Source organism: Molothrus ater, chromosome 3 (genome assembly GCF_012460135.2).
Source record: "Molothrus ater isolate BHLD 08-10-18 breed brown headed cowbird chromosome 3, BPBGC_Mater_1.1, whole genome shotgun sequence".
Classification (NCBI taxonomy): domain Eukaryota; kingdom Metazoa; phylum Chordata; class Aves; order Passeriformes; family Icteridae; genus Molothrus; species Molothrus ater.
In genome coordinates, this window is record NC_050480.2 from 27,371,120 (window position 1) to 27,383,067 (window position 11,948).

The window sequence follows — 11,948 nt, forward strand, 5'->3', positions numbered from 1 at the left end:
GGATGTCGTTGGCCTAGGAATTCAGAGTCTGAGGGACTATTTCCAGACAGAATGTTGCACAGCTGAGTTATTTTCTATCAGAAATGGCAACTAAACCTCTCATGCAATAGTTAGACCAGTAAGAATGCTAATGGAATAAAAACCTTGTATGTTTATATTAATTAAATCTGTCAGCCACAGTATTTTTCTTCTATTTTTAGTGTGGTTTTCTGAAGAAATGTGGCTTATACAGTTGCTATGGCTGTCTGTCCATCTGTTGGTCCCCCCCCCCCAGCTCCTCCACATAACTTTTCAAACTGTCAGCAAATTTCAGCCAATCTAGAAGGAAAGAAAAACCTCTCAAAGACATTACCATTTTTATGATTTTCATGAAGTCTGGTGGAAATTTTCCAAAAGCTTGATTAATGCCCCCTCAAGGTAAAGCCGTGGTCATTCAGCCATTGTCCTTCCATTTTGTGGGAGCCAAAGATGTCACTGGAGACAGGTAACTACAGGGTGTCAGACAGGAAAGAGAAATAGGTGAGACCACCAGGGTGAATAGGTGACAGCAGTAAGGGAGGGATGCCTATAAGGTATCATTCACTGTCAGTTTTTCAGGGACATGACTATTTTGGAAGGATGAGTAAACATCAGAAAACTTGAGAATATTGTCAGTGAGGGGTGCAGAGTAAACCCAAATGTGTAACAGGGCGGTAGGAAGCTGGTTTCAGCAGTTTTGTGGGGTTATGTAACAAATCCATAGGAAGCTGAGTTTCATTAGCTCAACTGCTGACTGAAAAACTTGTCTTAGTGAACTTTTTGTTGGCAAGGTTAGACAAGGGAATGACTGAAGTTATTCAGAAAATATGTTCTCATGATTTCTTTGGGGCTGTGCAATTGCACTGATAGAGATAGCAACTCCTTTTAATGATAAATTATGGCCAGAAAGTATGACTACCCTCTGCTGCTGCCTTCCTGGCAGCACCCACTGGCTTTCCTTGATTCCAGGACTTTCTTCTACTCAAAAGGACAATTGTCTTGCTGTGCCACAAAGGTGGAGCTGCAGTGATTAAATGGATTCTTTGTGAGCAGCTCCTTGGACGATGTGTGGAGGACCCTGCTTTAGAACTCTGGGGAAGCTTGTGTTGCTTGGATGGCAATCAGCATGCCTTGGTGGATGAAGCACTGGCTGGCTGTGCATGGTTAAGGAGCTCCAAGAGTCAATTCAGTCCAGACAGCAAACAATGAATTGCTGACACTTTCAGCTCTGCAAGAGCTCAGAAATACCAGTGTGCACATCTGAGTCGTATCAGTGGAAGCACACAAGGATTACATTCTTTTGGTGATGGCTGCATTTTTATGGGAGTAATCTGATGGGAGCCTGATGGTGTCCAACACATCCATTCTTGCCTTGTGGTTCTTTTGCCATCTCAAATGTTGTTAGCTTTAGTGACACAATTATCCTTTATATATTCAGTTACACATGTGGGCTGCATCCTGTCCGTCCCCCCCCTGCAACCCTTTTTTTTTTTTTTAATTATAATTAGTTTCCTTGAGAGGCAGCAGCTTTAATGCTTGGGTAGTTTTCTGAGAAGCTGGGACTGCAAGAAGCTTTTGGGAAATGACAATTATATGTCCATGGCTTTTATTTGGTATGCTTTATTTCAGTCTTTGTCATGGCTGAAAGCTCTTGTTGACTGGCAGAAGCTGCATTGAATCAGTGAAATCAGGCAATTTGGGTGTCATGCCCCCCCCCAATCATACAAAGAACTTGTATATTGACTGACAGTAAAATGCAATTTTTTGCTGAATTTATACAAATTACTGGTGCAAAAAAATTTAATACTCCTTTCCCCCTATTCTCCAGATTGAATCCACATGAATTTTTGCTGAACTTTTATAGAAGTTTATATACTATGAACAGAAAATTTCATAATGTTTGTACCGAGATGTGACTATTTAATCAGTGTATCTTGGCAAGCAGAAAAAAAATTACTAGTGGCTTGGAAAGACCTTGAAATCTTCTTTTATATTCCCCTTTCTGTTGTCAGCCCAAGGTGACCCATGTCTGTCTTGGGGATCTTGTGTTACCCCATAAAATCCACTCCAGGACTACCTACATGGATGCATAAGGACTCTGCAGAAGGTTTAAATAGTAGGAAAAGAAAATATCTGTAGAAACTTGTCAGAGATCATATAAGCTGTTATCTTTTGAAGCTTGATATTTGCAGTTAGCTGCCCTTTTGTGGTGTCTTGGTTTCATGGCATCATTGGGAAAAAACAAAAGAGAGCAATTTTCACGGTTTGTGAAGCTCCAGTGGGGATGCACTGAAGTGAGGGCTCCCAGCACCAAGGGAAAACCTGTGGGTTTACCCCTAGTTTATGGTGCCTTTTTGCACAACAAATCCAAGGAAGAAGTTTTAAGAGCATATGAGAGGTCTTGTATGCTCTGCCTGAGTGGAAAGTTTTATTATTATACCGGGATGATTAAGAGAAGCATTTCATTTCCAAGACAGAATGGGGACACATCTCCCTCCATCTTCTCAGAGTGCAGGGAGCAGCACTGACTCCTGCTACACTGACTAAGGCAGCTTCCCTCCTTTCCTCCCTCCTGTGGGACAGGCTGCTTGCTTGCCCACTGTGCTCCTTGCAAGAGATACAGTGGGGATAATGTGAGGTGGTGCTTCTCCAGTGTGGGACCCCTAGGGAAAGTCAAGCACTGCCCCTACTCTGCTCCTCTCACTTATGTCTCTGCCTGGCCCTGGCTGCTGAGGAGCAGCAAGGGGCCCCTGTGGGCCAGCATATTACTTGAATGAACAGGGAGAGCAATCAGTACTTCTTATAAATTGTTTCACCCCTCCAGTTAAGCTCAGCTTCAAGTCAGGGCAAAGCCAGGATATCCATCACTTCTGGGAGCAAATATTTCTCTCCAAGAAAGCCCATAGCAGCTAAAATGAAAAAAAAAAAAAAAAAAAAAAAAGCCCTTGTAGGTTAACCTCTGCTCTTGCTTTTACTTTTTTTTTTTCTTTTTTTTTTAGCTATTTTTGGGAATGATGTTTCTATGCTAGTTTTACCTGTCTCTTGTGAAGGTTTCCAATCCCTTATTTTAAATGAAGTAGTATTCCCAGATGAAAAGAATAATCTACTGGCAAAGTCAATGATATAATTTGTTTATATAGATTCTGTGCTACTAGAAGGTAGGGGTGGAAAGAGAAGAAAATTCCTTCACCATCTTGTACTTTTTACTTGTCAAGTTGTATATGCTGTCAGTGAAGCAGTGCTCTGGAATGGTCAGGGATGATGTGGCCCCAAAAGCTGTGGGTAGGGAAGGGGAGTCAGGGTATCTGCACTCTGGCCTGAAGGAGTGTACTACATGGTTCTCATTTTCTGCAGGCATGATTAAAATTAAAGGAAAAAAATAATCTGGGCTCTAGCAGTGGGAACCACATGGATGTAAACTGAATGCAACACTGATTTATTTTTTGCCTCTATGTCACCACTTCCTGTGACCTGAAGGACATATTTGTCTCAGAGTTTTCTACAGCACAGGCAAAGACATTAATTACCCTTTTCAGAAATAATAGAAGAAAAGTACCATATTCAGTGTTTCACGATATACTTTCTGTGTTTTACTTTAGGTGAGTCTAACAGCTTTCCAAAATCCCAGATCTGTTGGAGATTTTATCCATTCCTTCCTTGAAGTTGAGGATCCCAAGTATTTTCCCAAACTGATTGATGTCACCTCTCATAAAGCCAGGTAAGGCACAGGCACAGACCATGAGGAAAGCACGAATGACCCTGTGTGCATTTATATATGTTATATGACCCTGTCTGGTCATGAGATTCATAGATGCCAGCTTCCTCCCAGTCAGGAGACTCCATACATTCATGTGCATGGCCAGAAACATTTCTGTTGTGTCATTAAACACACATCATCTGTCTCTGTGTTTCCTGAGGATGGATTCTCCTAAGGGCCCAAAAGCCCTGCCAGCTGGAGGGTGCCTTGGGGATGTATCATGGCACTGCAGAGGGTATTTCCATTAGCTGTCCATGCCTCAATAGCTCACAGTCCCTTCTTATGTGTGTGGACTCTTGCTCTATTCACATTCCCTGCATTTTCACCTTCACACAGCGTGCAAGTATCAGCAGGCATCAATCAGCCTGGTGCAAATTGCCTCCTTGCACCGGCTGTGCTGCAGCTCTCCACCAGCAGAGGCAGAAAGCCTCAGCCTGGAAAGGCAGGCACTTCACATGGTGCCTTAACATGAGGTTACCAGGATGAATAGGCTTGAGCTTCACTTCCAAGGAACTGAGTTCAAATTTTGGTTGCAGAGGGAGTTATGTTTAAAGATCTCTTAAGCCCTTGGGAAACTTTCCAGTTTCTGGGGTTATCAGTGCTTAATCATACCCTCAGCCCAGTGCAGGGTTCTCTCTCAAGTTCTCTCTCAAGATGGGGCTGGTTCAGGAACTTTTATGGAGTTTTTGCTTGCATGCTTGCTTTTTAAGTGGGACTCTTTCGCAATTTAATTTGTTTGTTAAAGGTATCTGCTTTCAGAAGATTGCTGTGAGTTTTTTATGTAGAGAAAGTTAAACATCTTTCCTCCTCGTTAAAAGATACATGACACCAGAAAATGTAACTGAGAGAGGGAGCAAGAAGCACAGAGAAGAATGGGGAACATGTTGGCATAAGACACAGTTGACATATGACATTCAGAGGAATTTTTAAATTGACATTCTTTGGACTTTGCTTATTACATGAGTATTACATTTAGCTAGGGCAACGAAGGATGGAAATATTTGGTGCTGTAGGCCAGAGCTGGTATAGCCATCTTTTTTGCTTGTTTTTGCCTATCTCCCCTACTCAGAGGTATAGTTATGCTTTTGAAAGAGGAGTTCATCCAGAAATGTAAGATATGACAAAGGCATCAGCCCCTTCCTGCGCCTTGACATGTAAGTTCTGGACTCAACAGTTCTCTATTTATGACACAACAGGAACATATTTTGTTCTGCTCTAGTAGCAGCACTCAATTGAATGTTACTGGCTTGCTGGGAAATTAGATGATTTGTCTAAAGCTCTAGGCAAGGGACACATTTTTAAAGGAAGAGTAGAATGTTCAAGTGATGCCAACATTTAGAGTGTTCAAGTGATGCCAACATTTGCAATCTGTAAATTACAGATGAGGTGCACTGAGCAAACAGTGTGTTATCTCTCTGAATACTTCGATTTCTGCACATTTTGGCAACTTCTTTAAAGAAGGCAAGAGCTGGACTGTCAGCACTGATTCCAGTTTTGCAGTGTTATGGCTTTCTATTTATAGTGGTCATGAAAGAGGTCCTGAAGGCAGCATTTCTTGTCAGTGAATTAAAGATTCCCTCATATCTGCAGTGTTTGCTTTAATTTGAATATTTGTAATGGTGAATGAAAAATAGTCTGAGAAAGAGGGAGTAAACAAAGTGTTTTGGGTCTCATCAGCTTACTTGCCTCTTCTTATTAGTGGCCAAAATTAGAGCCCTGTTTGAGTGGCTACCATGCTCTGTGGATGCTAAAGTGGGAAGCTGCTCATTGCTGAGGGGATGTCACTTTGGTTATCTTACAGCCTTGCATGTTAATGTGGAGACTCTGGCCTGTCTTGTTTATAGCAAATATATATGATCAAATATAAAGCACCTACCTCAAATCTTCTGATGTGGCTTCCTGATGTCACTCCTAAGTGGAGCAGGAGATAGACCCAGCTAGAAAGAAGCAGTGCAGGGCTCTGGCTGTGCTCCAGCTGCAGAGCTGCCCACTGCTCTCTGGTGCAGGAGCTGTGTTCCTGCCAACCAGCCAAACTCAAGTCACTTAATAAGCATCATAGGCTTCTCATATTTAGTTGCCAATGTATACCTTTGGGCAACATTCACACTCTCCAGTGCCTGCTAATTAATTTGTTTTCTTACACTTTCCTGGGATTTGGATTGGCACCAAAGCCCCAAAGGGAAGATTCTAGCTGTCAAAAAGTGAATATTTATAATGAGTGTAAGGTGTAGATGGAAACCACACAGTTGTCATACAGCAGCTATGACACAAAAGATGCTATTTCTTCCATGCTGTTTCCCATAAGGGAAAGAGATATTTTGGGAGGGCAGAAGATGTGATTACAGAAGACAGCTACATGGAAGCTGTCACTGAATGCTCCGCATGCTGAAATAGAGTAGTGTGCAGGAACAAGGCTGTGAGAAATATTTTAATAAATATTAAGTCCATGAATGACTAACAAAAATGTGTAAGTATTGATTAAACATGGCTGGCTAGCCTATGTCACATTGTCCAGTTGAGGAACACAAGATTCAGAGTGGGAAGGTGAGGTTTTCCTCCTGGACCTGAAACTACTGTTCTCTAAGGCCTCGATTTGTATTTTCCTCTGATTTCATACCCTTCATACCAGCAACAAGTGCCTCAGCTTCCTCATTTCATGAATGCTGTTGTTTGCTAACACATAATCCCAGACCACTGATTATAAGCTATATATAGGACCCAGGATTGAATATTATGGAAGTGTAAGATATTAATTAACCATCATTGTTTTTAGGCTCCTTGTCCTTTGCTGAGTGATAGCAGACTTTGCAGCCCTGTGGGAGCCCTGTATAGAGACCAAGATTCCCTTTCTGTGTCTGGGACTTCTCCCATCAGTCTCAGAGCCCTGGTGCTCAGGGCTTGCCTGCCTGCTGTGATGCCACCCCTGCTCCCAGGCCCTGCACCCTCACACCTAGTGCTAGGATCCCACGGGCAGTGTCAGCCTGTGTCAGCCTTATTGATTAACTATAGGGCAGCACCTCTACAAATCTGGAATTCATCTTCATGCAGTCTGATGACCATACAGAGTAATTCTAGCATCTTTCTCCATAATGGTACCACATCATGGGTCTGTATATCAAGGAACCCTTTGTGCTGCCTGTTGTCAGCAGATATAGTAAGCTGTACCCAGTTGCTCTTGCAACATCCTGTTTTCCTCATGATGCTTCAGAGAATCTCTGATATCTTCAGAAGTGCCCTTGAAATGGTTTAAGAGAAGTAAGTAAATCTGTTTTAAATACACTGTACTACTGAAGATGATCTGAATGATGAAACAAAAAAAGTGTGCAGGTGACTAGTAAATGGACAAGGACATAAAATAGGAGGCTGATGTACAGCTCATTTGGCACCTGCAAGTCCTCTGTGTTGAGTGCAAACCCTTGTGAGGCAGGAACCAACACCTCAAGCCTCCTTGCAACGAGTGGAGTTGCAGGGAGGTGGTGGCAGTCATTTGTGTGACTGATTTTTCCTGTCCCCACTGTGTAACTGCAGAAATACCAAGCTGTAGTCTCTGGGCCTGCACTGGAAACACAGAGACAGCCCTTCCCTGGGATGCAGTGGGAGGTGTGGGGGCTGCCTCCTGCTCCGTTTTAGCAAGAGAACATCTCTACAGCTCCCCATACCACCTTCTGTAGAATGACAACCAACATATGACTTGGGATTGAAATCCTTGCAGCTGATGGAAAAACAATTAAGTCTCATTAAAATTCTACGTAGAGAGCCAAGAAAAGGAAGATAATGTCAGAGGAAAGGTGATACGTAGGACAGTACAGAGAATTCTCTTAAGTTAAGCCTGTCATTAGGCAGGAGCACAGAAGGTGCTAATTGTACAGTGCATTTCATTCATCCCACAAAGAATAATTAACACTTTCCCTTCTGCCTGCACTGAAAGAAATGGATTCAGTACATATGCTCTCTTGTTAACGCAGGAGTTGTCATATTCTGGGTCCTTATGTGCAGAAGAATTTTACTGCTGAGTTTCTTCACCTGCTGACTGTTGAAAAGGAAACATTATTAATCATGTGAGAGAATGCTGATTTCATTAATGTCTTTGTGTGTTTTCATCTCTTGCTGTTACAGAAATTATTGACCCAAGAACAAGCATCAGAACTGGCTTTCAGGTAAACACAGGATTAAATATTACCCTAAATAGGGAAGAGCTGACCAGAGATTGCTCCTACCCTGGAAATCTGCATAGATGTACTGGAAGGGATGGAGAACAGTGCAAACAAGGACTTCTTGGGCCCGTGTGGGCTTCCAGCAGCCTAGAAGTTTGCTGGGGATTTTTTGTTAAGATTTATTTCCAGACTGATTCAGTTATTGACAGAGAAACCAAAACTCTTACAATGTGTAGACTGACTTGGTACCCTGATCATTCCCAGTCCTGAGCAGTGTTGTTGTGACAGAGTGACAACTGCTTTGCAAAGCAAGTTTGGCCCCACCAGGTCTAGTTTGAGTGTTTGCACACAGCTTCACTTTGAAGTTTCCACTTGAGCCTCCCACACTACTCATGAAAATGAACTACAAGTGATAGTCTTCACTTCCTTTTGAACTTGAGAAGATGTCATTGCATCTTACTACCCAGCTGATGCTGTACTCCAGTGGTGACTATGCTCCAAGGCAGGGGTGAAGTGATCAATGTCTGTGTAGTCCTTCTATTTCACAGAAATAATTCAGATTGACTAGTTAAAGATTACAAAGCAGTCTGACATTTTTGGCTGCAAATTCTACAGAGAAAAATAAGATACTCTACACACTCTGATACTTTTGCCAGAGTCTCTGCAAGAGAAGGTATGTGTGTACAAGCTCGTGTACTTCATGTTAACTGAAATTCTTCATCCCAATTCCTGCCAGAGACAGCCCAAAGAACCATGGGTTGGTCTCTCTGTGACTACATAGCCATTATCTGGACTTCAACCAGTCTATTTTCATTCATAGACTGCTCACCATCCATCTGTGAAGCTTATTTTCCTCTGAATGCACCAGGAAGTAAAAAGGCAATTAAATGTGATAATCAGGCAGGGGGAGGTAGGGAAGGAGGTGCCTTTGGTTCTTTGCTGAAAGTTAAAGTGGATGTAGTTGCTGGTGGTAGAATATTGGTAGGCCCAGAGGGATGTCTGTGAGGTGTGAGCAGTGAGGTGTTCAGGGGTGAAAGCATGCAGACTGCCACTCTAGGAGATGCTCTGTCAAGCAATGAAGAAATCCTGGTTTTTTGGAGTCAAGGAGCTGTTTGCTTATGGGATGAGGAAAGCTTTCAGAGATGCAGTGGGAGGTGTAGGGGCTGCCTCCTGCTCCGTTTTAGCAAGAGAACATCTCTACAGCTCCCCGTACCTGGATGTCTCCAGACAGTCTTAAAGAGTGACAGAAACAGCTAGAGAATTTCTTAGGCAAATGAGGAGCAATTACCCATCCCAAACTCTCCAACTGAGGTTTCTGTCTTGGTGTCATTTCCTTGTAAATTGAAACATCAAACGAAGTCAATGAAACCAAAACCTAAAGGTTAATGATGCAAAAAACAGCAGGAAGGGCAGGTCATAGCATTACAAAAGGACATTGTGATTTTAGACCCTATTACCATGTGTCAAATGAGTATATTCCATAAGAGTTGTGAATGGAACTCATTTGCCAGTGTAAGGGAAGGAGGATCACTGTTGGTTTAGTGACAGGAGACCACCAGCTTCCAGAATTTTGTAAGTATCAGTGACTTTTGCATGCCTAACAGTAAAAATGTCTCATGCTGGGCACCTAAATCCAGAGGACACTTTTAAACTTTGTTTTGTTTTTCTGGTTGAAGTGGAAGAAACATATCTAACTTGTAGTCCTTTCCTACAGGCATATTGACTTGAAAGTTAATCATAGTTCTGGCCCCAGATGGTTACAGTGAGTCTGCTTCTCTGTCTGTGGGAGTCCTAAAGGATACTTGATAGCTGTCCAAGTAAATGCTTAAAAATTGAATCATAAAGGCAAAGTAACTAGATAGCATAATCCAGAATGATCCCAGAGGAAAGGGAGGTAGAATTAAGTGTTTCAAGCCCTCAGCAGTGTCCCATAGATTTCACCTGAAATAGAGATAATTGTATGGCATGGTAGATGTGCACAGAGATGTACCTTCATATTTTCATCAGAGAAATCTTGTAGAAAGATACTTCCTGCTTTGCCATGAACAGGAATATTAATACTACATGCTATGTAAAGAAATGTAAGCAAAATATTTTGCAGTCATATATCATCATATCATATCATGTCATATCATGTCATCTCATATCATATCATCATCACATCATATCATCATCATCATCATATGTTATACTGTATCTGAACTTGGTGTGTCTGTCTGTATGTCTGTTTGTTTTGCAAATTCATTTACAAACAGCTAGCACTGTTTCTATGCCAGAAGCCTTTGATAAGTCAAGGAGAATAGTGCAAGCTACTTACAGTTTCCTTATGTCCTCCCTGTAATCCCAGGCAAGATAAATATAGAAATCTCTAGGGCTGAGATGTGAGATGCAATATTGATGAGCAAATGTGGAATTGGCCTCAGTCAAAATATCATTAGGTCAACTGGTGAATTAAGATGGAGATGGAGCTAAGTGAAATCCTGCTGAGGTGGGGAGGGAGGGATGTGTGTTGTGTGTGTGCTGCTGGGTCCCTAGCAGGCTTGCAGAAAGGCCAAAACCAATGAGGTCTGAGACTGTGGAAAGTTTCAAGTTTTATGAAGCTTAATCCAAAGCTCAGTGAAGCTGAAGAAAATACCCCATGGTGCATGAATATTGCATGTGTTATGGGACTTTCTTTTTTTGAAGTGGAATTACCTCAAATGCAGGGACACAAGAATTCCACTAAACCTCAGTCTTACTCTGCATGAGGGTTACAATGGATAAGAAGGGAGGAAGAACTTGCTTTTTCTCTCAAGATGAAGATGATAGAGTTAATTTCTGGAACAATTTCTTGAGTCACATCCAAGTTCTACACTAAGTTACAAGAGATGAAGAAGATAAGAAGTCCATATGCAATACCTGCCATGAGCAACCAGAGAGGGAAACAGGCATGACCCCTTGCCTCATCCTCACCACATCTGTTCAGGAGCAGCAAACCATCACAGTCAGAAACTGCATGTCTGTCTTGGATGCAACACATTTTCTCTCTTCTGGAACAAGCTGTAAACATGAAATAGTACATCATAAGTAAAACCTTTAGAACATCGTCAGTAAAACCTTTAGCAAAGGTTGAGTTTTACAGCTACACATACTAATGCCCTGTGAACAGGAATCATGAGCTTTGCTTTGTCATTGTAATAACCAATGGTATTTGGAAGTTGTTCTATCAGCACAGAACCTCACTGCTGCAGCCTGGAAAAACCTCTCTTTCTGTTAAGAGTCCAAGAAGGACTGCTAGCCATGTCTGTGACCACTGGGCAAATGATACAGCTCAAGTCCATTGAGCAAACAGGCCAAGTAGGTACATGGAAATCAGCACGTTGTAATACACTACCCTGGGAATAACTAACATGGAATGTGACACCTCTGGGGACCTAATGGTAGTGCAAAATACGTATGCAGAACTGTGAGCAACCCAAAGAGATAAGCATCTGTACTTACAATATGCAATTAGTAATTTATAATTACTAATGCCACACTCAGCAATTATGTTTTAAAATTGGTATTTTTTGCTTAACATGTGGCTGAGGACTGATTTATGATTTGATTTCAACTCCTTAATGAATTGCAGTAATTCTGGCAGTTACTAATTGTGAAAAGGGATGTGCAGGATTTTGTCTCTCAGTATCCAGTCTGGTTTTTATGGCTGCTATTTTATTCCTCTGTGATTGCTCTAGGATTGACTTTGCTTGCCAATAGTTACAAGTTAAAACCAAGTTTTAATATATTTCTTGGCTTAAGTATAAGATTGAGGGCAGGGGTTGTTTCATTTGTGATTTGTGTGAGGTTTTTTTCTCTCCATCTTCTGGGTTTTTTTCCTATTAATTTCTAATTCAGTTGCTCCAAGTCTTTGGTATATCGATGTGTTTCATATTAAAGGAATAATAGCAATTTTCCCTGAATAAGCAACATTTGGTGATGTGTGTTCTATTTAGGCAAGAAGGAAGAATCTGAACCAAGAAGAAACTTTTCTTCCCAGG